At 42.9% G+C, this 26,860-nt stretch overlaps 1 long non-coding RNA gene across 1 annotated transcript; it reads right to left on the bottom strand.

Annotated features, from left to right (window-relative positions):
- Positions 1–26,433, bottom strand: LOC109892716 (uncharacterized). Its single transcript, XR_004210285.1, has 4 exons — positions 25,312–26,433; positions 24,475–24,526; positions 2,797–2,852; positions 1–2,224 (listed from the first exon to the last, which is right to left on the bottom strand). It is a non-coding gene; the product is annotated as an uncharacterized LOC109892716 (long non-coding RNA).
- Between the last annotated feature and the right edge of the window lie 427 nt (positions 26,434–26,860).

Here is a 26,860-nt window from a genome sequence, read left to right as displayed (position 1 = left end):
TAATATTAATCTGTTTATTTTCACACATTTTGTAACGACATTTTACACTGTTTGCATTCAATCATTTGCTTTCTTTATAACACTATTCTCAAAAATGTAAAACATGTATTTGAAGAAAAAAAACATGTTTACGTGACAACATAATAAAATACAATATATTGGACAAAATCATATGCTGTAAAGCTCAAGCTATAACATATGTATCTCAAGAAGCATTACATTATCACTATATAGTCATAAAGGCTCTTACAAAGAAAAAAGCCAAAAGTACCAAACATTACCCAAACTCCCCTTGTGTGTTTGTGAGAGAGAATAAATTTGTTCTTGCATTTTGGATACATGATGTGCACTTGACATAAAGTGTCTAGTCTCTAGCCATTAAAGGCCCAGTGCTCTTTGCGAAGAAGCACATTTTTTTTCTTCTTGACCATTTTACTTAAAAAATAATCACAGTAAGGTACTTAACTGTTACCTACAAATTATTTTTGATATTGAGAATAAAACAGCTGCATTGGACCTTTAATACATATACAGCGCATTCGGAAAGTATTTCCATGAGAGTTCCTCTGTGAGAGTTCCTCTGTGGAGATGGGAGAACCTTCCAGAAGGAAAACCATCTCTGCAGCACTCCACCAATCAGGCCGTTAAAGTAGCTAGATGGATGCCACTCCTCAGTAAAAGGCACATAACAGTCCACTTGGAGTTTGCCAAAAGGCACCTAAAGACTATCAGACCATGAGAAACAACATTCTTTGGTCTGATGAAACCAAGATTGAACTCTTTGGCCTGAATGCAAAGAGTCACTTCTGGAGGAAACCTAGCACCAATCCTACGGTGAAGCATGGTGGTGGCAGCATCATTCTGTGGCAATGTTTTTTCAGTGGCAGGGACTGGGAGACTAATCAGGATCGGGGGAAAGATGAACAGAGCAAAGTACAGAGAGATCCTTGATGAAAACCTGCTTCAGAGCTCTCAGGACCTCAGACTGGGGTGAAGGTTTACCTTCCAACAGGACAAAGACCCTAAGCACACAGCCAACAATGCAGGAGTGGCTTCGGAACAAGTCTCTGAATGTCCTTGAGTGGCCCAACAAGAGTCCAGACTTGAAAGTGATCAAACATTTCTGGAGAGACCTGATAATAGCTGTGCAGCGATGCTCCCCATCCAACCTGACAGAGCTTGAGAGGATCTGCAGAGAAGAATGGGAGAAACACCCCAAATACATGTGTGCCAAGCTTGTAGCGTCATACCCAGGAAGACTCAATGCTGTAATTGCTGCCAAAGGTGCTTCAACAAAGTACTGAGTAAAGGGTCTGTATATTTCTGTAAAAGCAATATTTTTTACTCATTGTCTGCAGAAATGTCTAAAAAACTGGTTTTGCTTTGTCATTATGGGGTATTGTGTATAGATTGATAAGGGGAATTAAAAAAAAAATGTAATCCATTATAGAATAAGGCTGTAACATAACAAAATGTGGAAAAAGTGAAGAGGTCTGAATACTTTCCGAATGCACTGTATACTTAGAAACAAAAAGGTGCTATCTAGAACCTAAATGGGTTCATTGGCTGTCCCTATTGGAGAAACTTTGATGAACTATTTTTGATTCCAGGTAGAACCCGTTTGGGTTTCATGTAGAACCCTTTCCACAGAGGGTTCTACATTGAACTAAAAAGGTTCTACCTGGAACCAAAAAGGGTTCTCCTATGGGGACAGTCAAATAACCCTTTTGGAACCCTTTTTTAAAAGAGTTTAGGTTTGTGTGTGTGTGTGTGTGTGTGTGTGTGTGTGTGTGTGTGTGTGTGTGTGTGTGTGTGTGTGTGTGTGTGTGTGTGTGTGTGTGTGTGTGTGTGTGTGTGTGTGTGTGTGTGTGTCTGGACAGTGTACGGAGTGCGAAGGGTCAGGGGGTGCCTCACCCCCAAAGCCCCTTGGGACATCTTGTCCTCCTTTCGCTTGTCCTCTTCTTCCCTCCTTCTCTCTTTCCCCCTTTCCTTTCTCTGCCTGTTCTCATTACCCTTACCTGCTGTCCTCCTCTCCTCTGTGTCGCTGACTTTCCTCTTGCAGTAAGCTCAGCCCGAACCCAGTGGCCCTGTCGCCTGGGGAACAGCCACTGCATACCAATGACAAGGGGAGAGGAGGAGAGAGCGTTCGGCTCTGCTCCGTCTGAGGAACGCCGCCCTTCAGCCACCCCGTCCCTTACACCTTGGCTACCTACTTCTTTTCGTCCTGGGGAAACAGAGACAGAGAGGGAGAAAGAGAGAGAGAGAGAGAGAGAGGGAGACAGAGAACACAAGAGAGAGTGAAATAAAGAGTGAGAGGGAAAGAGAGGTACATTTAAAAAAAAAATAGAAACAAGAAAAAAGAGAGAGAGGGAGATAGAGGCAGAGAGGGGGGACATACATCAGTGTTTTAAGTGACTGCAGTGGGACGGGGCAGACTAAAGGTTGTCTGGTGTCTCCCTGTGCACAGTGGGCATCTAGTTCTGCAGAGCCACATGCCCCAAACGACTCTGGCTAATTACCCAGCTCTAGGCTGTCTGTCTGGCAGAGCAGCAGCCAACACCCTGACATTTCTACTGACTCATGGCGAGACAATGCGCAATGTGGACCAAAATGGAGGAAAGTATAATTAAAGCACAGAGACTAATATAATTAAAACACAGAGACTAATGTCTCCAAATGTAAAATAATAATATGGCTAAACTGAGGGTAAGGTTCGAGATGTTAATGAAGTAAATAGTGTCCTTATTCTTGGCAGACCAGTCACTGTTTTACAGTGACTGGGATTTGGTCTCTTACCTGTGAGTGAGCATACACTGAGAGAGAAAGAGAGGGGGGGGGGGGCTCCACAGTACCTAAACAAGAAAGGATAATGACAGCAATTAGTGGGAGAAGGAAAACCAGGAAAAAAGGATGTTAACAATGACTGGAGGACGAACATTTCAGGACCATTCCGGGGAAAAAAGTCATTTGGATTCATATATCTGAGTCACACGAACATTCAGGCAGAGTAATTCACATCATAACCATTCAGTGTGTGAAATATGAGTTTATTTTAAATATATATATATATATATATATATATATATATATATATATATATATATATATATATATATATATATATATATATATATATGTATATTTGACCTTTATTTATTTAACTAGGAAAGTCAGTTAAAAACAAATTCTTATTTTCGATGACGGCCTAGGAACAGTGGGTTAACTGCCTTGTTCAGAGGCAGAATGACAGATTTTTACATTGTCAGCTAAGGGATTCTATCTTGCAACATTTCGGTTACTAGTCCAACACTCTAATCACTAACCACTAGGCTACCTGCCGCCCCTGCCGTGAAATATGAGTAAACAGATTGTGTGTCCATGTGACCAACTATGCATGGGTTGGGCAGTGCAGTGCACTCGAGAAAACACAAGGAACTTCCTCTGTCATGATTTCTTTGTAGTGACACAAAGGAAGCCAGAATGCAGGATTTGAGTGTGTGTGTGTGTGTATGAATGTGTGTTTGTGCAGGTCTGTGTGCAGTATCTCTGGGACTAAGTCTACAGTCTCTTTATTGACCACGTCCTTGCCGGGTAAAAGGTACATTCATTGGCCCAAGTGTCTGGTGGCCAACTAACCAACGGGTTAAAAGCATTTCTCTGTGGCGACACAGCCAAGCCAGCTGTAGGTCACATTCAAGTCCCAGAGTCTAATTATCCCAGCCAGTTGCGGTTCAATAACTCCAGCAAGCCTGCAGCAAGATACCGCGTTTCCGTGGCAACACCTCTGACGAAGTGAGAGGCAGGGAGGCAACCGTGGATGTGTGGAGGAGGGAGGGAATGGGGGGGGGGGGGTACCCGGCTAGAATGGGCCGCACTTACATAGATAGAATGCACATATAACACATGCACATAGACATGCACTCACACATGCACACACAGACACACACTCAGGCAAACCTAAAGTGCCAGTGGACATGCTAAGGTCTGTTAGTGAACAATAACCATATATTCAATACCACTGTCTAGACATCAGTGTCTCTATACTCCATCCCTATGCCTTTGGTTAAAACGATGTCTCAGTGCAGCCAGAGGTAGATACTGTCCATTTGATACTGTGTTCACACACCAATGTTCAACTTACTGTAATGAACTTTATTCCTGGCCACCACTGGCCTGAGCATAAAAGGAAAAACTTGGCCCTTTGTGTTTTTGTGCCGTTGATTATGGTTATATTGTCTAAAGTGCTAAATGGTATATTGTCTCTAGCACTACATTCCCCCCCAAATGGATTATAACAGAATATTACATTTGCTTTCATGGGGACGAACACCGGGGTGTGTGCGGGGAAGTGTCATTTGTGTGCTCAGGTGACTGGCTGGCTTCCTGCCGCAGTGTCTGGAAACTCAGACATAGTGCCCCCCCCCCCCGCCACACCCCGTGCCTCAGTGGTCCGTCCCCTCCACCCCCCTACTAACCATGCAATCATACACACCTGCTGTTCCCCCCCAACTACCTGAGATAAGAGATCCGCTGGGCTGCAGCTCCACAATGCCTGACAATCAAGGGTAGAAAACAAGACGATAATTCCTTTTAATCCATGATTTCTGTGTCAACTCTGTCCAATCAAAATGTGCCCTCTTTAGAATAGAATGCAATCTTTTTCTTCACACACCCTTGGTCTGTCGGCGAACACTCTTTAATTTAGAATAATCTGGAACCAGGGTTTATCCACGGCTGGTCAGGGATGGAATCAATCTTTTCTGCTGCAAGAAACTGATGACTAACAGAGACCATGGAACTACATATTGAAAGATATTTATGTAACAAATGCCTTGATGAATGTGGTTCGCAGTATATCACACATTTTTGCTGAGCCAGAGAATCTGAATGCTGTACAAAATGTCACACTGGTTGTTAAATGGAAATAGAAATGGATAGATGGTTGGAGTTTCACTGAATACATTTATTGTGTCAGAGGCATATTTGCTCTCCTTTTTGTTAAACTACACTATCCAGGCCTCTTCCTAAATGTCTGAATGCACTAATATGTCCAATATGTCCTAATATGTCCAATTCCAATCCATATTACTAGAGATTTATATGGTTTAATTACCCTAAATCAGTGGTTCCCAACCTTTTTCGGTTACTGTACCACCAACTGAATTTTGCTCTGCCCGGAGTACCCCTGAAGTACCCCCTCATGTGCATTTTACCAGTAAGCCTATGGTGTCATGAGTCTTCGGTTGTCACTAGTTACCACAGCTACATAGTCAAAATTGGCAATATCTACAAAAGAAATGCATGATTTCTTAATTTAAGGTTAATGTTAGGCATAAGGTGTGGTTAGGGTTAGGTTTAACATCAGATTTTAAGAAGATAAATTGTAGAAATAGGCAGGATTTAGCCATATGTATGACTGTGTCTGTGATTGTGGTAACTAGTGATTACCTAACTGTCACGCCCTGATCTGTTTCACCTGTCCTTGTGCTTGTCTCTACCCCCCTTCAGGTGTCGTCCATCTTCCCCAATTATCCCCTGGGTATTTATAACTGTGTTTTCTGTCTGTCTGGGTCAGTTTGTCTTGTTTGTTCAAGTCAACCAGTGGTTTGTATCAACACCTGCTTTTCTCCAGTTGCTCTTTTTTTGCATCCTGGTTTTGACCCTGGCCTGGCCTGGCCTGACCTGACCTGACCTGACCTGACGCTGAGGCTGCCCTGTGCCTTTGCCCTTACTCTGGATTAACGACCTCTGCCTTACCTGACCCTGCCTGCCGTCCTGTACCTTGGCCCCACTACTCTGGATTATCGACCCCTGCCTGCCTTGACCTGTCGTTTGCCTGCCCCTGTTGCAATAAACATTGTTACTTCAACACAGTCTGCACTTGGGTCTTACCTGAAACCTGATACTAAGTCTTAGTACCCCTGGTTGGAAACCATTGCTCTATATGGCAAAATGGTAAGAGGGGATTTTGATACATGACATAACACAATGTAGAACTGCTGTTGCTGATGATCAATGGGAGAAATTACAAGACAGTATGTTTACCTCTTTAACTTGAGGACCCACCTCCACAGTGGTTCAAGATATCTCATGACATAAAGTCAAAACCAGCTTCAGACAAGAGTTCTGTCCTACTGTACCTTCTGTCTATATTTGCTTCAAAGGAATTAATTAGCATACCTCTTTTTTTTAACATAAATAATATAAACGTTTAAAAATGTTTTTGCTGATGTCTAATGATACACATAAAGTGCCATAAGGTATGAGGTGGTTTCTTATTTGTCAGCACTGATAGTTTTCCCCTGCTAATTTTCAATGTTTTCTTTGTTCATTTTCTTTTTGCAGAGTAAACAAACACTTCTCCATCAGAGGTCATCAACCTTCAACATATCAAAACGAGATGAGGGAGGGAGAGTTCATTGTTTGAATTGTCTAAATTGTCAGGGATTTTACACTACATCTCAGAAACCTGCAATGTTTGAGCTATTCATTTATTTCAATGTGTCTGTCTTAAATTCTATCTTTATCCCTCGTTCTCATTTGATGCCGTAGAATCCACAAAACAGAGGAAGACAATAGAGGAAGACCAAAGATATCATTTGCAACTTGTAGCCTGGAGATGACCAAAAGTCATGTCCAGAATTTTCTTTTACTCTATTTTTGGATTCTCTTCATGCTGTAGTACAGTATTTTAGCCTTTGAGGCTACTGTACTGCATTTCAATGCCAAATAAATCCATCTAATTAGCACCCGTTTCTAATTGTAAAATAACTTGAAATTTCACAAAAGTTTTCTAGGGCTAGGCTGTTCCCTATTGAACAGTGTTAAATGCTAAAGTCCTGTGGGTTGCTGAGATGATTTCACTGTGTAATATATTTATGTATTGACTCCTTCAGATGAGAATATGGGTTGAGAAGAGCAGGGCAGCCAGCCTGCTTTGTTAGTGTTGTGGGAGCTAGCAGCCTAGCGCTGAGTTGAAGATTTCATCAGTGGGTTTCCGATGAGTGCTAGCTGCCTCCGTGCCTGCCAGGCTTTGCCACGTGTCAGACACATCCTAATAAAACTGTCTAACTGTTTTGTGGGCACCAGCTCTGCACTCGCTGCGTCGTGTCTGACTGCTTGGTATTCATGGGGGCATGGCACTCACTCCTTTAGCTGTTGCTGGGGGCTCTGTGGCACAGACACAGACTGATTAGTTGGCATCAGCACTGTTCACTATGAACACCAAACAGGGAGTAGATAGGGAAAAAACATAATTAGTGAGTGTGTGTGTGAGAGAGAGAGAGAGAGAGAGAGAGAGAGAGAGAGAGAGAGAGAGAGAGAGAGAGAGAGAGAGAGAGAGAGAAAATCAATTGTTTTGAAACTGCATTTCTTATGTGGGTAATTTAGCAGAAATGTGTTCTTTATAAAAGCAAGCTGCTTCGGGAAAAGCAGAAAGTAAAAAAATGAGGTCAGCTGTTAGGGTGAATTAATTTACACCTCTTTAACAGTGAGATCAGTGTTAAGGACAGGGGGAATTTGTAAGAGTTTGTAATTGGAGTGTCTTGGTCAAAAGTTATTTGATTTTGTATAGTGACAAACAATGTGTTTTCATTTGACATCCTATCTGAAATCTTCTCCATCTCCCTGAATTAAGATGAATTCCTGAGGGCCTTTCCTTTATTTCGAGGAAGTCGGTAATTTGACATGGAATAAGGTTTTTAAAAAGCCTTTACACATGAATGAAACATGACTGAAATAAGTGAGGGCTAGAAATTCATCAACTATGCAATGCAAAATACTTCTTTTTGTATTTTCTATTATAATATATAGGTAAACTGCTTGAACATCACCTAGTTTCCATAACAATCTTGTAGATCTTTATATATAATGTTGGTAAATAAATCAAACCAATTTAGAAAACAATATGGTAAACTGTTTACATGGATAAACAATGTTATGTGCTGAACAAACATGTATTATAATTCCATATAGTGTATAATTTATAGTGCAAACACAGTAATTCATAAAAACTGTTTATTTAAAAAAAATGCTTTGTCTCATACAGTTAAGATTGATGATAGCAAATGTTTCCAATTGCAGAGTAATTGAAGAGTATTGTTATTCCTAACTTCAGGTTTGCTGGGTTGTGGTTCTTAACATGTAATTGAGTCTTCAGGGAAACTTATTTCTATCAATTTAGTTTCAAATCATAAAGCAGTTACAGGGATGGTCCAATTAAAGCATGCTTTCAGATGACGTCATACAGCATTGAAGATGAAGTTGAAGAAATATCTGTCTGCTATATAGTCAGGTCCATAATTATTGGCACAATTGATAAAGATGAGCAAAAAAGACTGTATGAAATAAATAATACAAATACTGAGCTATAATGTATGCAAAAAAAGTGAAGTGAAATTATATCATTTTTATACTAATACAACAAATAATAAAATACATCTCAAAAAGATAACGACACAAACTTTTTCAAAAAATGATTTTTTTTGAACACATTAGGAGGGATCTTAGATCATCATCTTTCCAGATCCTTGATATCCTTCGTCTACCCTTATGGACTGCCCTCTTCATTTCACACCACAGGTTTTCAATGGGGTTCAAGTCCAGAGACTGACCATTTGGATTTTGTGGTCAATTAACCATTTATTTGTGAATTTTGATGTGTGCTTGGGGTTTTTGTCTTGCTGGAAAGTCTTTCGGAGGCAACCAGGTTTTTGGCTGAAATGTCCTGGTACTTGGTAAAGTTCATGATGCCATTGACCTTAACAAGGGCCAACAGGACCAGTGGAAGCAAAATAGCCCCATAACGAAGATGCACCACCATATTTGACTGTATGTATGAGGTACTTTTCTGCATATGCTTCCGATTTTCGAAACCAAACCCACCACTGGTGTGCGTAGCCAAGGGTTCTATTTTCATGTCATCTGACATGGCCAAGATCTTTGGCATTGAAAAACGAAGCATATGCAGAAAAGTTCTTCATACACCTACGGTCAAATATGGTGGTGGATCTTTGATGTTATAGGACTATTTAGCTTCCACTGGTCCTGGGGCCCTAGTTAAGGTTAATGACGCCATGAACTTTACAAAGTACCAAGACATTTATTGCCTAAATAAACGAGTAATTTCATAAATAAAACAAATATATTGAATAGCTCTTGAAAATATGGGCAACCTTTTCCCCTCCGTATCCACAATGTGCGTAAATGAGGCCCATACAGATGACTTGCCTGTAGTTTTTTCCTCCCTGTACTCTCTTTCTTTCAGTTTCTTCTTCGCATCAGCAAAGAATGACTCTGTGTTTCAGAAACTGACTTTATATAGATTAGGGGCTATCACTCTATCCCGCTGCAGAATCCTCCTCTCCCGTACAAGTAGCCTATTTTACTCTGCGTCATTTGCAGTGGCTAGTTTTCATAAAGCGAATACCATTATGCAGTTTTGTCACAAAATTATTATTTATTTTGACACATTATGTTCGATGAAAGGGGAGCCCCTGACAATCATTTAAGATAATAAAATATAGGCTACATTACAGTAGACAAACGGAAAACAAAGACAAAAATCTTTCTTCAATATAATAATTCAGAAGGTTAAACTCATAAAACTGTCGTCAACATGGTTTTATTTTGTAGTCTTACTGTAGGCCCGCCAGGCTGGAGTAGATGTGCTCAAAGATGCCCTCTGATGGTTCGCACAAGCATTAACGGCAACAGTGGCTGACAACAAAATACTATGACGTCACACACTGTAACGTGCAGTACCGTACCGTGGCATACCGCAGTGTATCGCCATATGACGCAACTACTAAGTGAGGACCCACTGTAAGGGCGATCATACATTGTACACATAGGGATGTGAGCGAGGGCTAAATCATTAGTAAAGCTCATCAAGAAAGAAACCTACGTTTTAATTTCACTACCAACAATGATCTCTTTCGGTCCCCCTTCCTCATCCCCCTTTTCTCTCTCTGTCTTCCCCTTCCCCCCTTTCCCCATACATCCTGATGTGTGTAACATTGATGTCAGCAGCTGTTCCATCCCGACTCCACCCTTGGCAGGCACATTGGGTTGCTACTGTAGTCGCTCATGCCCTCCGCCAGCGTCCCAAGAGCCTAACCCGTGATTTTTCATGAAGAGAGCTCACAAGTTAGGGTCTCAGGGAGCAGGAGAAGTACAACAGGGTCCTGGCACTGAGGAGCCGCACACAGTCAGTCAGTCGGACAGGGGTGTGAGCAGCATGGCACCCTTCTCTCACTACCACCACCCCTTGGTGCCTCCCTCCTGCCCCAAAACCACCTCCACGTGTCTGTCTGGCCAGTGTCCTGTCCGGTCTGACCACTTGGGTAATGTGCTGAAAGGCTTCGTCAAACAACAGTCGCCTGCTGTGGAAGAAAAAAAGTCCCCATTTTTCCCCTCCTTCACTGCAGATAACTTATTCCTTCATTTCAGAGAGCTCGAGTAAAAGATAAGCTGAATGCTCCGCACACAAAGAAAAGCAAAGACAGATGTATCAGAACACACACACGCCACAAACACAATAAACTGTAACACCACAGAAACACGATAATAATAGCAGAGACAAAGATGAAGAAGGAGATATGAGAGAGGTCAAAGAGAGGAAAAGAGAGGAATAAGGTTCGCTGGAGACGATCAGAGTTACATTTTCCAAGTCGCAGGGCAGAGCCAGCCTCAGACAGGCGAGCAAGCACTCTCTGCTCTGCGCTAACTAGCCTTTGTGCTGGCAGAGGAAAGCCCCCCAGCCAGGCAGACAGTCTTGCCTCTTTGTCCTCTGAGCGTCGACATGCACGCGGATCATCAGTCTACATCTCCCTCTCCCCCTTGGGATGGATGGCCCCAGTGCTGACCACTGCACCGGACCCTCCAACCCGTCGCCTGCAGTGACCACTGCACCGGACCCTCCAACCCGTCGCCTGCACTGACCACTGCACCGGACCCTCCAACCCGTCGCCTGCACTGACCACTGCTGATCACCACAGCCACCGCCAGGGAGGAGAGCTGACCACCTGACGGCCCCAGTCTGAGGGCTTCCATTACGGGGGTGACCCGGAGACTCTAACCCCCCCTCCATGGATAGCCTCAGTCATAAATGAAATAATGAGAAAATGTATCATTACGTGATGCCGCCACTCTCTTGGCTGACCAGTTTTTGCGGAAGTGGCAGGTAAAAAGCGATACTAACCAGAGTAAGATAATAACAAAAGAAACAGAGCAGCGCATCTTCCAGAACTCGTGCTCCCCCACTCCACGCCTCTAACTGCACCCCCCTCCCCCCTTCACACACACTGCTGTCTCTACTGCTAACAGTCTCCCCCTGCTTTCACCCAATCCCCCTCGCCCCACTGCCATGGTGGCGAGCTCTGCACGGTACAGAAATAAGTTGTCACCACCACAGAGCCGAACAAGAAGCCACATTCAGTCACAGAGCTTTCCTCTCATCACAAATACAGAGTTCAGACACACACAGAGTACAGACACAGGCGGTGGTAACCAGAGCCACACAATCATATTGCCATGAAAGAAACCAAACTGCCCTGTCATGAATCTTAACAAAGCACCGCAACCAAAACATTTACATGTCATTTTCACCCCTTGTTCACCCTATACAAACCCTCCTCACCCCTCCCCCTCCCAACTCCTCCCACAAATAGTTAGATAGATGCCTTTCTCAGGGGAACGCGGAGCAAAGCGGACGTTTCCGGAAACGCGAGTGTTCTTTCTCGCGCCTCGCCTCACACACTCCTCTGTGTCTCTGCCGACTACGCCTCTGTCATCTATCTTTAAGCGAGGGATGAGGGGGAAAAGGAGAGAAAAAGTAGCAGGGAAAAAAGAAAAACAGAAAGGGAGATGCTGAGGAGTCCGGGGCTTAGCCAGACGCAGGTCAGTGAGGTGGGACACCTCTCCTCCCCCTCCTCCACCCCCCTCCCCCCTTCTCCCCCTCCCCTCACCACTTGCATCATAAGCTCCATCTCACCTCCCCCCTTAGGCTCCAGGACCACCAGTCGTGTCGTGACAGTGATCTACCCTGTTTTTTCCCACGTAGGTCCAACACCAACACCACAGTGACAACAGGGCCATCAAAAGAAAATGGTGATGCCAAAACATTTTGTCTCCCAAAACACTGCCCACATGCTATTCCCATCACCCCCTCCTCCCCATCCCCAGGTCTCTACCTGTCTGCTCGTCTCTGTGACTCCCGTCTGTGGCTGCTCACTCGCCCAGAGTGGTACTACGCTACGGCAGCGGGAGTCTGCAGCTATAGCCCTCCCTCTCTCTCTCTCTTTCTCTCTCTCTCACTCCCATACAACCTCGGCTGGCGCACACATTCCACCTGTGCTGATGATCAATTCCAACGCCTGGCTGGTTGGCCAAGGAGCAGGATGCTCTAAAGTGGCTCATGCTCTCACACAACAGACACACAACACAAGGCATAGTGACATATAACACAGAGTACGGACGCCATCACAGACATGTAAACACAAAACTCAGACATAGTCATCGACAAAACAGTAGTACACAGACAAATTGACAAGGACAACAGACCAAAAACTCCAAGAGATACTGTCACAGTCCCCCATTACACAAGATACAGACACCAGCACACAATGACAGGGTCACCTAACACTGAAAACTGACACTGCCATAATATTATGACCTAAGCGCTGAAGCGTGTACACCGTCAGATGACAGTCTGACAGGAATGTATTTCCTCAGTCAGACCATACAAAGTATACCATAATAGCTTTATAAAAATATTCAATAGATACTCAATTAACAGCACACACCTATAGAGATGCTGAATGACACACAAGCAGAGAAAAATCACAGAAATCACAGGACATGATTGTTTGTGAGATTCTCTGCTTGGATAGGTTTTGGACAGAAGTGGCTATCTGTTTCTCTCTTTCTAGAAGCCCGTCTATCTATGCCCTTAAGACTCCACACCACATCCACACTACAGTGCTGCAGCTAATAAAGGAGGACCTTCAGCAAAACCATTCCGTCATACTGTAGACGCCCTGCTGAATACTGATTAGTTAGAGACATATAGTCTCACATAGGCTATCTGTACGTCTTTGTCCTGCACACTCCAACAGTGTTCAAGCTTCACTGTCCTCCCCATCCGAAACACTAAAATGATATGAGACAGCAAATGGAACGAAGTCATAAGACAGAGCAAAACAAAGGAACAGACAACGTGTTTTTTTCTCTCTATCTGAATGAGATCTGCCCTTGGCTGCTCATCCTAAACTCAGAGCCCCCGATCTATCAACCTCAACACCCTGGATGGATTAGGGTTGTGACTCCGTACGACAAAGAGGGGAAAGGTAAAGGGGGCCTGCAAATATCATCATTGATTGGTTATTTGCTTTTATTCAAAACTGCGAAACCCCCACATCATGGCTTTGCTGCAATGCAGAGATCCTTCAGAAAAATCACTTGCTTCACACACAGGCATCTGTATTTGAGCTCAGAACAAGGTCAAGACTAAGAACGTCAACAGTTATCTTCCTTCTGTAGCCAACGTCACTACCATGGCAATGTTGAAGTCTATATGCGAGTGGGTAAGGGTTAGTCCATTGGCTCATAGCAGGCCTGGTGATGGCAATGGTGATGCTGGGGGTAGGGGTGTATGAGAGAGGGGAGAGAGGACAACGGGTGGGAGGAAGAAGGGGAGAGAGAATGAGAGGAGGAAGGGAGAGGGGAGAGAGGACTGGTGATCAATCAGCTTCATTACAGCCGTGTCACTGTAAAGTCTGGAACTACCGCTGCCCCGCCTCGCAACACACACACACACACATACACACACCACCGTGCTTCCTTAGACGCTCCAATCAGCGAAGAGCTAACCCCCCTCCAACACACACACGGCTAGACATCACGCTTTGACCCTCCTCTCCTTCCCCCTCCTCCTATTCCCTCTCCTCCCGTTTCCCCATATCCTCTCCATTTTTCTAGTCTAGACTGTATAGCGAATCTTGGAATACCACGGTTGGTCATTTTTTAACTGGCTGAGGAAACGTGTACAATGTCATAAACATGAATGACCCTGGGTTGTCTTTAATAACTTAATGTAAAAATCTAAAAGATGAAGAAATGTGAGTAGCAGGCTGGTACAATAAATACATCTCCTCAAGCCTCTATGATGCAGCACTGATATAAAAGAGAATGTTGTCATGACAGGAGTACAATGATTTACACCACAGAAATAACCAGACTGTTCTATGTCTCAAAGAACCCCAAAAAGAACTTGCAGCGGAAGGCAGTACAGACAATGACTTTGAGAACCATTATGCACTATCAAAATGCTATGACACCATCCATTTTACAATAAGTCTGAAATCAGATGACAGTGTCTTACGACACGCGTCAATCACAAAGGTTTCCAGGCAGGAAGACAGACAGACAGACAGGCAGGCAGGCAGGCGGCACCAGTGGTGGCAAACAGGGAATGTGAGTAGCACAGTGGGGGGTGGGAGAGGCCAGAGATTGAGATGCACAGCGCCTCCCTAGCCTTTCCCTCATCTCATCAGCCAGCGGGACATTAATGACGATCATGTCTTGTCACACTAGCTGACTGGCAGTCGAGGCGGCTGGGCTGGTGGGGCCCGTCAGAGGACCCTGCCCTTGCCCCTGCTCTTCTCGATCAATACCATTGATCTGTCCCAGGGGTCAAGGGGCAAGAGCATATCGATAGGGGAGAGTGGCTGACGCAGCAGCAGGCCGAGGAGAGAAGAGGAGGATGAGAGGATAGGAGGGGGGGGGGGGGGGGGCTGAATGAATCCAGACAGATCAATGACACACCCGTCTGCCATGGATGTGTTATGGTTATTCATTTGCCATTAAACGAACCACATTAAGGGGATATCTCGTCTTAAGGAAAAATACTAGCAGCCATGCAGAGACCTCACCAAATCACAGTCTGCTACAGCCATATGAAGTGGGGAATTTGTAGAGAATTAGTAGCTACCTGTCTGGCCAGTGACACCAGTGGCAGGATCTAGTCCCTCATGTTTTTATTTTCTATCAACGTCTCTGGTGTTTACTGAGGGCAGAACCAGCAGACCAATGGCCTTGTTGAAAGGACCCTCACTCAGATAAAAGCATGAATTCATTGAATGTGCTTATGTGTGTGCGTGCATGGTTATTATGTCCAACAATAGACTTACTGAAAATACTCAAGATACACTTCTCTTAATAGGGTTGATTTTTATACACATGCGTAGTGGCTAAAAAATATTCCACAACGATGACATCAAGAGCCATTACTTTACTAATTACTTTTTTTTTTACATTACTTTTGCTAATGCAGCTGGACCTGGCTTAAGCTAAGAGAGATTTGATATTCACACATTTCATTCCTGTGTACAGATGACATAAAATTGAGGGTCCTCGCTATCTCAGTTCCTTGGGATGTCCCTACCACATTGAAGTTTACATTTAAAATCATTATGGTAAGGATTAGAGCTAAGGTTAGGGTTAAGGTTAGGGCTTAGCGTAGGGACATCCCAAGGATCCCGGGATAGCACAGCAACAACCTTCAATTGATACAGTATGTGGCAAGAAATAAAGATAACTTGTTTTGATGGTAAGTTGCATTTCATTAGAAGACAATTACATGCCTCCTCCCTAATATAATTTGCTTGGAAAACATTTCATCTTTACAATTTTGCCTGGCATAACACAAATTAAGTAAATAAATGTTGCTAGCATGACCTAGGATGCAGGATAAATCCTTAATACAATGAAATCAGTCCAAGGATCTTGGCGCAACAGGCTTGTTACAGAGCTCTCTCAGTCAGTGTGCTGTTCTGTTATTAAGGAGGCCTTGGTTGGTGCAGTGAAAGCATAATCTCTCTTTCTCCAAGTCTCTCCTCTCCTATCTAATCCCATGATTTATTTGTCCAACCTCCCATAAATGGAGGCGCAGCTGGAACCAATGACTCCTACCCTGCTTGGCCTGGCCGCTGAGCCAGCTGGACCAGGGAGTGCTGAGACAGCAGAATTCTCCAGGACCACGTCCTCTTCGCCTCGGCCCCACTAGTTAGATACATCTGGACGACCCATTCAGTTCAGAGGTGAGGAAAGATGGAGAAAAACTGAACTCTTAAAATAAACTCTGGGCTCCGGCCCAACGCAGCTTGGCTCCTCTAGTCTGTTTAATAACTGTGTGTGGAGGGTTGAGGAGGAACAGTATGAAGCCAACCAAGGCTTTTGAGTACCTGGCTGTAATTTGGAAAGCGTATGTGTATAGGACATACTACAAAATAATTATATTTGTTTCTGAAAAACTCAAGTGAAAAGTGAGAAGATAGATCAACAATGTGTCTATAAATTGGGATTGGAATTAAGACATACAGTATTTCACGTTAGGTCTCTTCCAAAAATTCAGACATGGTTAATTGAACGTTATCCACATCATTCAGAACATGAACCTAGATCCTTTCACTCAGTCTGAGCCCCAGAGGGCTAGACTGACTGAAGTGCAACACTATAGTGGTTGACTGGACAGAGCAGAGCAGTCACCACACAGAGATCCCACCCCAGCAGGAGAGTCAGCTAGGAGGCCCCATGCAGATAAAAGGCCCTTCCTCTTGGGGTTTCCAGGGTTTTAGCAGGATCAAGCTAAACAACACACTGTCAACCTGTTGGCATTGTGAGTCGTCCGGGGCTGAGGGGGGTCGTTGAGCCTACATGGAGAGGCCTCTCACGCTCTTCCATTGAACACCCATTAATATCACTCTACATTTGTTTGGCCCCTAATTGATAGCTGCTAAGTCCCTTTCACTGGGCAGCCTGTGTTGATAAGAGGCTCCATCAGCTGAGAGGCTCTCGGAGGCCCTATAGGCTAGCTGTTGAGATACTGTTGCAGGGTCCTTAGCTTAGTGATGAGCTTTTTGGGCACTAGGGTGTTGAACGCTGAGCAGTAGTCAATGAACAGCATTCTCACATAGGTGTTCCTTTTTATCCAGGTGGAAAAGGGCAGTGTGAAGTGCGATTGAGATTGCATCATCTGTGGATCTGTTGGGGCGGTATGCGAATTGGAATGGGTCTATGGTATCCGGGATGATGCTGTTGAAGTGAGTCATGACCAGCCTTTCAAAGCACTTCATGGCTACCAACGTGAGTGCTACGGGCGGTAATAATTTAGGCAGGTTACCTTCGCTTTCTTAGGCACAGGGACTTGAAACATGTAGGTATTACTGACTCGGTCAGGGAGAGGTTGAAAATGTCAGTGAAGACACCTACCAGTTGGTCCACGCATGCTTTGAGTACACATTCTGGTAATCCGTCTGGCCCCACAACTTTGTGAATGTTGACCTTTTAAAGGTCTTGCTCACATTGGCTACCGAGAGCGTTATCACACAGTCGTCCAGAACAGCTGGTGCTCTCATGCATGCTTCAGTGTTGCTTGCCTCGAAGCGAGCATAAAATGTATTTAGCTCGTCTGGTCGGCTCACATCACTGGGCAGGCCAAGACTGGGTTTCTCTTTGTAGTCCATAATAGTTTTCAAGTCCTGCCACATCCGACGAGCGTCAGAGCCGGTGTAGTAGGATTCAATCTTAATCCTGTATCGATGCTTTTCCTGTTTGATGGTTCGTCTGAGGGCGTAGCGGGATTTCTTATAAGCGTCCGGATTAGTGTCCCGCTTTTTTTACTGTAGACTAAGAAAATGGATCCACATATGCATTTTGTTCTGCTTTGTGGTGATCTGACTCATTTTACAAGCTGTGAACGACTGCCAGAAAGAAAGAGAGAGCCAGAATCAGAGCCCTGATCTTAGTAGACAGACCTTCCAAGGCTGGGGCAGGTTTAAACCACAGACCAGACCACATATCACTACTCCTCCCCATCGTCATTGTAGAGGACAAGGGCCCATAGATTATAACTAAGTCTCAGTGCATGGAAACATATAAACATACAGACTGTTCCCTCCCATGCTGAATAGTTTAAACATTACAGCAGTCTGTCTGTCTGCTGAAGCAGTTTGGGGAATGGCCTTGGTTCCAGGCAGGTAGTTAGGTGGGATAATCAAGCCACTAAACCCCTTGAGAAAGGCACTTAACCTGGTTGAACCTGGGAACTATATTATGCAGTGCAAATGGATATGTAATAAAAGCTGTGGGCGATGTCAGTTGTTTTCTGGAACAAAAGCATCTGCTAAACAGAGAATCTCAGATTTATTATGATTATTACATTTCATACTTGATGTTTATGTCCAACTATCTGGGCCTCAAAGTGTGGCTGGGATTTGCCACTCAGCTCACAGGAGATTGGTTGTGATAATGTCAACCCACATGAACAAATACTTACTATAGAATTCTGTAGTATACTGTAAAATACCATACTACACTGTAGCATCCCTCGATCATAGAATCGTAGAATACTACAGTTAATACTACAGTATACTACAGTCTGCAAAGAACACTACAGTAATGTCTGAAATAAGTTGTTTTACTATAGTAATACTACAGTATTTAATTTGCATATATCCCAAATTGTGCCGCCCATAAGTGAAAAACCTACATGCCAAGTATAGAGCATATTTTGTTCCCTACAGGTTATAGAAAAGAGCAGAAGCTCTGAACTATCCATTCCGACCGGAGTCTTAGAGGTTATGGACAATTTGCTCTTTTAGAATTTGTCCAGTAGATTCCCTCAAGGAGAAAGCCCCCACTTATATGTCAAAGATAATAAAACAAAAACACTATAGTAAATAATATCGTTACCTATACTACAGTCTGCAAAAAGACTACAGTAATTATTATAGTATATGCTACAGTTGTTTTTACTATAGTAATACTACAATTATTGTATGCTACAATTATATCTGCAAAACACTATAGTAAATACTACAGTATACTACTGTAGTAGTCCACAAAACACTACAACTGTGTTCAAATACCCATACTAACATACTTACTATACTATACTACATACTATACCACATACTATATACTGTACTATTATTTAATTTTATTATACTGTAAATGAACAGTCTCCTTTCAGTTGGGGTGTACTAGTGCTTTGCCTGTCTACTGGAAGTTGATGCTGTTGCTATACAACTTCTTGCTAGTTTGTTAGCATAGCTAACAAATTACTAGCCAGACATCTTACGACTTATTTGACAGTGTCCATTGAGAACGCACAATGACTATACCACTTAGCTAAGCTAAGAATGACGTGAATAATCAAGTCAATAAACATTGGGTAGTTAGTTAGATAGCATATAGTTAATACTGGCAAGTTGGACGTACAAGTAGCCAACTAATGTTAGAACAGTAGCTAGCTAACAAACCGGTTGTCACACTCTGACCTTAGAGATCCTTATTTATTCTCTATGTTTGGTTAGGTCAGGGTGTGACTCGGGTGGGAGAATCTGTTTTCTATTTCTTTGTTGTTTTTGCCTAGTGTGGTTCCCAATCAGAGGCAGCTGTCTATCGCTGTCTCTGATTGGGGATCGTTGTCTCTGATTGGGGATCATATATAAGTAATAATTTTCCGTTTTGGTTTTGTGGGATGTTGTTTTCCATTTAGTATCTGTGCCTGACGGAACTGTTCTCTTTCGTTTTTGTATTCGTTATTTTTGTTTGAGTGATTCTTGACAATAAAGATCATGAACACTTTCCACACTGCTCTTTGGTCCACTCTTCCTTGTGACGATGAGCGTTACACCGGTACATAAAAGCAACTGCTGTAATGATCGGCGGTTCATAAGGCTAGCGTAGCTAACAAATTGTCAGACAACATAACGCAACTTATTTGAAAAGGCATTACTTTATTACATTGCTGAACATTTTCTTAACAATTGTCATGATTAGTTAAAGCAATGAGTTTGGATCTGCTCATCGGACTTCGGCTGCATTTTCTTCAAATCTGAAAATGTTGTGAAGCCATGCCCATTTTCTGAAAAATTGCATTATGGGCCCCAAAAGCTCAGAAATAGTTTCCACTGCTTGTATACTTCATATTTTGGCGAATTCAGTACGACATTCGGGATCTTTTGGCATACTAAGTATACTATGACCAATAAGCATACTACATACTCAATTTATGTCACAAATAGTACAGATAGTGCTATAGTAAACTATAGTATATTGACCTAAAATATTTTACTGAGTTACAATTCACAAGGAAATCAGTCAATTGAAATACATTCATTGGGCCCTAATCTATGGATTTCACATGACTGGTAATACATATATGCATCTGTTGGTCACAGAAACCTTTATAAAAAAGGTAGGTGAGTGGATCATAAAACCAGTCAGTATTTGTGTAACGGCGTTCTTCGTTTGTCGAAAGAGAGTCGGACCGAAATGCAGCGTGGTGGTTAATCATGACTTTAATTTAAAAAAGTGACGATACATGAAATAACTTAACAAATACGAAAACAACAAACGGAAAAACCTGAAAACCTAATTACAGCCTATCTGGTGAAACTACACAGAGACAGGAACAATCACCCACGAAATACAAAGTGAAACTCAGGCTACCTAAATACGGTTCCCAATCAGAGACCACGAGAATCACCTAACTCTGATTGAGAACTGCCTAAGGCAGCCAAGCCTATGCTAGACACACCCCTAATCAGCCACAATCCCAATGCCTACAAAAAACCCAATACGACAACACAATAACCCATGTCACACCCTGGCCTGAACAAATAATTAAAGAAAACACAAAATACTAAGACCAAGGCGTGACAATTTGGTGTGACCACCATTTGACTCATGCAGTGCGACACATCTCCTTCGCATAGAGTTGATCAGGCTGTTGATTGTGGCCTGTGGAATATTGTCCCACTACTCTTCAATTGCTGTGCAAGGTTGCTCGATATTGGCGGGAACTGTAACACGCTGTCGTACACGGCGATCCAGCCTTTCCCAAACATGCTCAATGGGTGACATGTCTGGTGAGTATGCAGGCCATGGAAAAACTGGGACAATTTCAGCTTCCAGGAATTGTATACAGATCCTTGCGACATGGGGCCGTCCATTATCATGCTGAAACATGAGGTGATGGTGGTGGATGAGTGGCACGACAATGGCCTCAGGATCTTGTCATGGTATCTGTGTGTATTCAAATAGATTTAGTCCATCCACACCAGACGCAATCAGGACACGCAAGTTGAAATAGCTAAATGAACTCTGAACCAACTATATTAATTTGGGGACAGATCAAAACACATGAAACATTCATGGACATTCAGCTAGCTAGCTTGCTTTTGCGATCTAATTTGTCCTGGGATATAGACATTGGTTTGTTATTTTACCTGAAAAGCACCACGTCCTTTTTTCTTGTTGAATTTTTACCCATTTTGAGTCACCAAAATTGTGTGTTCTCTACTCCGATAATTCATCCACAGATAAGAGGAAACCTAGTTAGTTTCTAGTAATCTCTCCTCCTTCAGTCTTCTTCTGACTTTATATAGCGGTTGGCAACCAACTTTAAGGTGCATTACCGCCACCAACTGGACTGTGTGAACCTCAGATCATCTTTCAATCCCCCACGTGAGTACAGAATATACTGTACTCCTAAAAACCAATGAGGAGATGGGAGAGTCAAGACTTGCAGCGCATCAAGCATCAAAAATAGAACCAAGGTCTATTTTAGCGCCTGGCTACGCAGACGCTCGAGCAGTTTGGATTAAATGATTGAATAACATGTATGTATACATTTATGTTGAAACACTTGCACACGCAACGTGGGTGGTGTGGTCAGCATCTTATGGTAGAGAAATTAACATTAAATTCTCTGGCAACAGCTATGGTGGACATTCCTGCAGTCAGCTTGTCATTTGCACGCTCCCTCAAAACTTGAGACATCTGTGGCATTGTGTTGTGTGACAAAACTGCAGATTTTAGAGTGGCTTTTATTGTCCCCAGCACAAGGTCCATCTGTGTAATGATCATGCTGTTTAATCAGCTTCTTGATATGTCACACTTGTCAGGTGGATGGATTATCTTGGCAAAGGATAAATGCTCACTAACAGGGATGTAAACAAATGAGTGCACAACATTTTAGAGAAATAAGCTTTTGTGCATATGGAAAATGTTTGGAATATTTTATTTCAGATCATAAAACATGGAACCAACACTTTACATGTTGCATTTATATTTTTGTTCAGTGTATTTTTTCATGTGGGAAGGCCCTGGCCTGCACTGGAGTCGCCTTGACTGACGGAGGCTACGAAAACACAGGAACGCTCAAATGACTCAGGGAGCAATATGAAACCAGGGGAAACTGGTTGTGTGAAATAGGTTCCACCACAAAATTATGTCTTGGTGAGAAATTGAAATTGACCTTTAGCAATAACAGAATAGCTTGACAGTATTAGGATGTAAAACGTAACAGATTCCCTTGCTGCGAACTCCATCACCAGCAGTAAATGGTGAATTGCTGTTTTAACAGAATACAAATTATATTAGATCTATTACATAATGGCCTTACAAAAAACACATCCACACGATAGCAAGACACTATAATTCATTTTCAAAAGCATGAAGAATTGTGCATTCACTGTATTCCCTCTGCAGATAAATCAGTCATTCCTTTAATATGCTATATATTCATGGATAGTGAAAGAACAATTTTAAAAATCCTTTGTTTGCTCTGTGCTTTTTTTGTGCTTGGGGAGATACTATACAGTGGATGTCTAACATTACAGATCCCCTGTGTGATTGACGCAGTGTGGTCATTCCTCCCTCCCTACCAGAGTGGATGACAACCACTCTAAAAATACACAACTTTTCAACCTAACACTAACTGAAGGTTTTTTGCCCCTAAAGGCAGACTGACCGTGGGTCTACTGGCATGAAAGGTCAATTAGAAGCCTGTGTAGGGAAAGGAAAGTCTATGACACGATACCCATTGTCACCTCACAAAACACTCCAACAATTCATTCTAATGAGAGCATACAGATAAAACAAAGCGAATCTAATTGTGGATCATCATGAGACTTGATATTTGTGTTTTCTTCAAACAGCTGCACATTTAAAATAAGAAACAGACATAACTCTCTTTTCCCATTATGTAATACATTTAGGTAATTTACTTCCTATATTTATCATCTTTTATCATGCACACTTAAATTAAAATAGTGCACAGAGAAAAAACATTGATGGTGAGATTTTGACATCATGGCCCTCAAAAACAGTTGGCTAATGTAAACCAAGCCACGCTATGCTTTGAAAGACATGATGAGGGTCATCTCTTTGCTTGATGTCATGAGTGTGCTCCAAGGAAAGCTAGAAGGTTGTACAGTTAACTCCCAGGGTGTCATTCTAAACCATACAACCTACTACCTCAACCCGGATGCACACATTTTCAGTAGGCCTTCTTCTTGTCTTGTCCTCTACTTCCAAACCAAGAACAATTGTATCTTCTGAATTGTACTGTAGTCTCCTTTTCCATTCTGGAGGATAAGGTTGCTTCCATTAACATAAAAAGTTTGGAATATGCTATTAAATAAAACTGAAACATTATGGTTCATGCTTTGTTAGAATAATCAAACTGTTCTATTCTGCCTGGAACTCCTTAACACCACACAGGACACCAAATATCTATTACCGCAGGATTAGTCATTTTATAAATAAAGGACATCAAAGAGACAAAAGTTACCATTCAAAAAATATGTTGTTCACACCACAATGACAGAGACCCACAGAGGCGAGCTTGTGATGTCAGATTTGCCACAAGATCGGATCTACGGGTTTTTGCCAAGTGGTTAGTTGGAAAGTATCAAAATAAATATGTTAAATTACACAGAAAAATACAACGTTACCCTATGCCACAAACCTGGGCCAAGCTGTGTCCAAAGATGTTACTTTATGTATGAGTCTACTGTACCATGCATGCAACAAGCCGTCAAATCAAAATAATGTTGTCGATAGGTTGATGTCCACCAAAACCTCTGGTATGTCATCCTTACACTATCCTAGTCAACAATAAAGTGAGGACAATAAACGCCCTCAATCACTAAGTGGATAAATTCAGATAAATGTGTTGAATCGTATATATAAGCATTGAATCTGAAGTGTTTTGAGCAGAGCAGAGAGCTGTTGGCTACAACACAGGAATTAAGCTGGAACAGCACAATGGAAAGGACCAGAAAAGACCGCAAGGACGAATCTCCCAGAAACGATCTGAAAACATACTGTACCTGTCTAAACTAAGTAAGATCAAAATGAATATAGCTACAAAACCGAAATAACGTAAATTATATATTGATTGAATGTACAGATGAGACGGCAAAGATAAAGAATGACTCCACAGATTCTCGTCTGGCCTATAGACATGTCACAGAGGCCATGTTGAGGAGGGGAACACAACACAATGTCTGTGCCACATCCAAGGCCCACAGTTAAAGAAACTGCTGTTGGATATTTTGGTAAATCAGGATACACATAACACAATGTATTGTAGAGGGTAACTTCTTTCTGAAGGTAACTTACCTTGTTGATTGTGTGCCTTACACGGTATGGAGTAATCTCACTCTCTTCCCATCTGAAAACACAAAAGAAAATTACAACATTAATAGGCTTGAACAATACCGGCAGTTTCACACCCTACTGCACGGCCTCGTGGTTCCTGAAATGGCAGGATTAAAATCAATAGCAACAGTACAATAAATTACCTAACAAAATATTTGCAACTGAAAATACATGTTGGTGAATAATAAAGCAACGAAAGAAAAAGACAGAATGGCTTCACAAAAACCCTGATAGTACCGACAATTGTATTGCAACAGTATTCTTTCCATTCTTATACTGGTAATGTCAAATCATATAAAAGCAGATTCCATTTACAGTTTCAGCCGCTCATGAAAGGAGCATCAAATGCTTCATCAGTTCCCTCCCAGATAGAACATTTGCATGGAATTCCATTTTTCAGTGAGAATAATAATAATGTTGTGGAGGAGATTTATCTCCCCGTCTAGTCCCCAGAGAGACACGCCAGGGAGTCCTGCTTTCCTCCTGGCCATCATGCAGCACTGAGGCGTAGGCTGTGGCAAGAAGATAGGATAGGTTAGCCCAACTAAGCCTAGATAGCAGCAGCAATCGAGAAAATCATGGCAAGGAGCTGAATAAATCTGCCCGGGTGAACAGGATGCCATGGCGAATGGGATGCCAGTGTAATGGAGCATGCCATGGTCACCTAGGGTTAACGGTGCCAACTTCAGAGTTCCAAACACATCAGAATATTCCTGGCCGTGGCTGCATGGCCGCAGTGCGACAAAGCCAGGTATAGAAACAGAACAGTGCGAGTGTGCCAGTGCCAGTGCCACTTACCCCCAGATCTCTACTAACCATTTGGCATTCATCATCTCTATTTGGTTTGGATTGTTCTGACCTCTCTTTTGTACGCGGCCGGAGACAGACAGACAGGAAGCAGGATTGAGCTTGAATCAAAAATAGATGAAACGTGGTGCCATGCAAAAAAGCATCCGCTTCTGATAAAATAAAAGTCAAGCTATGTTTTTGTGCCCATCTCCATTGGCAAGTCGGGTTAATTTCAGCACCGCACCATCCGCCATTTTCTAAGCAAACACAAGAATGAAAGAAAGACCAAAAAAGAAAGCATAACCCTTTGCTGGCATCGCATTCTCTCTTTCTCTTCCTCCTTGCACCATAACAAAACCTTGGCCGAGGGGGTCACATGGTTTCCTACCAGAAAGCCACAGCATTTCCATAAAGCATTCTGCTGACATTGTGAAGACATCTTTTGTCTAAATCAAAACCTTGGCCAGCCCAGCCTGCCCGAAAATTTGGCACCTTCAAGGGAGAGGGAGTGCAGAGGGAAGGGGTGGTGTTAGGAGTCATGGCAACCCCTACCTGGCAGGCTGCCCATCATCTCGAGGTGGGGAGTAGCCGGGTCTAATGTGGTGTCGAGCAGGAATGCCTGGAGCCTTCCAAAGTCAATTTAATGTTCATGTTGGGACCTTCCATTTCGCCTCATATACGGTACCAGTTGCCTTTTTGATAGAATAAACGAAAGGGCTCCACAGATGACACCTTCTGTCCCTTGCGCACATGTGCGCAAACACACACACGTGCGCAAATACACACACACACACACATACACACAGAGAGCTTGGAATATACATTATCTACAAGCCTTAACATTCATGTATAATATCATCTGTACTAGGTCTTCTCTGCTGTCTGTCTGGTATGTATAACCGGGCATTGGTCCTTCATACAGCTCTTCTCCTCATGTTCTCAGCTGTAAAATGACATTTCTACCATTTCTACTTCCAGCTATCACGACAAACAGCAAGCCTGCTGCTGTGGCTGGGAATGTACATGGATTGTACAGATAAAGTCAAAACTATCCTATGTTGCTGTGTCTCTCCTGTAAAAGTTCCACAAATAAGTAGCAGTGTAGAAAGTTTCTCCTTTTCTCTCTCTCTCTCTCTCTCTCTCTCTCTCTCTCTCTCTCTCTCTCTCTCTCTCTCTCTCTCTCTCTCTCTCTCTCTCTCTCTCTCTCTCTCTCTCTCTCTCTCTCTCTCTCTCTCTCTCTCTCTCTCTCTCTCTCTCTCATGCACACAGGGAGGCCTTGGTACAGTAGGAACACACACACAATTTGGCCATGGGTCCTCCTTCGTACAGTACAGTAGGAGTAAACACACACACACACACACAAAGTCAGGCGGTTCAAGGCAATAACTCATGCATATGACATCTGACTCACACAGAGCCAGCCATCCACCAGGGAGGAGCTGTAATTTATGCCCCAAAAGCCTATTTTACATGTGTTTCCCTCACGTAACGTAGCCTTAAATCAAAAGTGCTGAGCATCTGCCATGTTTCCTCACCTCCGGTAATGATTTTTTTTAAA

Source organism: Oncorhynchus kisutch, linkage group LG6, assembly GCF_002021735.2.
Source record: "Oncorhynchus kisutch isolate 150728-3 linkage group LG6, Okis_V2, whole genome shotgun sequence".
Classification (NCBI taxonomy): domain Eukaryota; kingdom Metazoa; phylum Chordata; class Actinopteri; order Salmoniformes; family Salmonidae; genus Oncorhynchus; species Oncorhynchus kisutch.
This window is presented reverse-complemented; position numbering and strand designations above follow the sequence as displayed.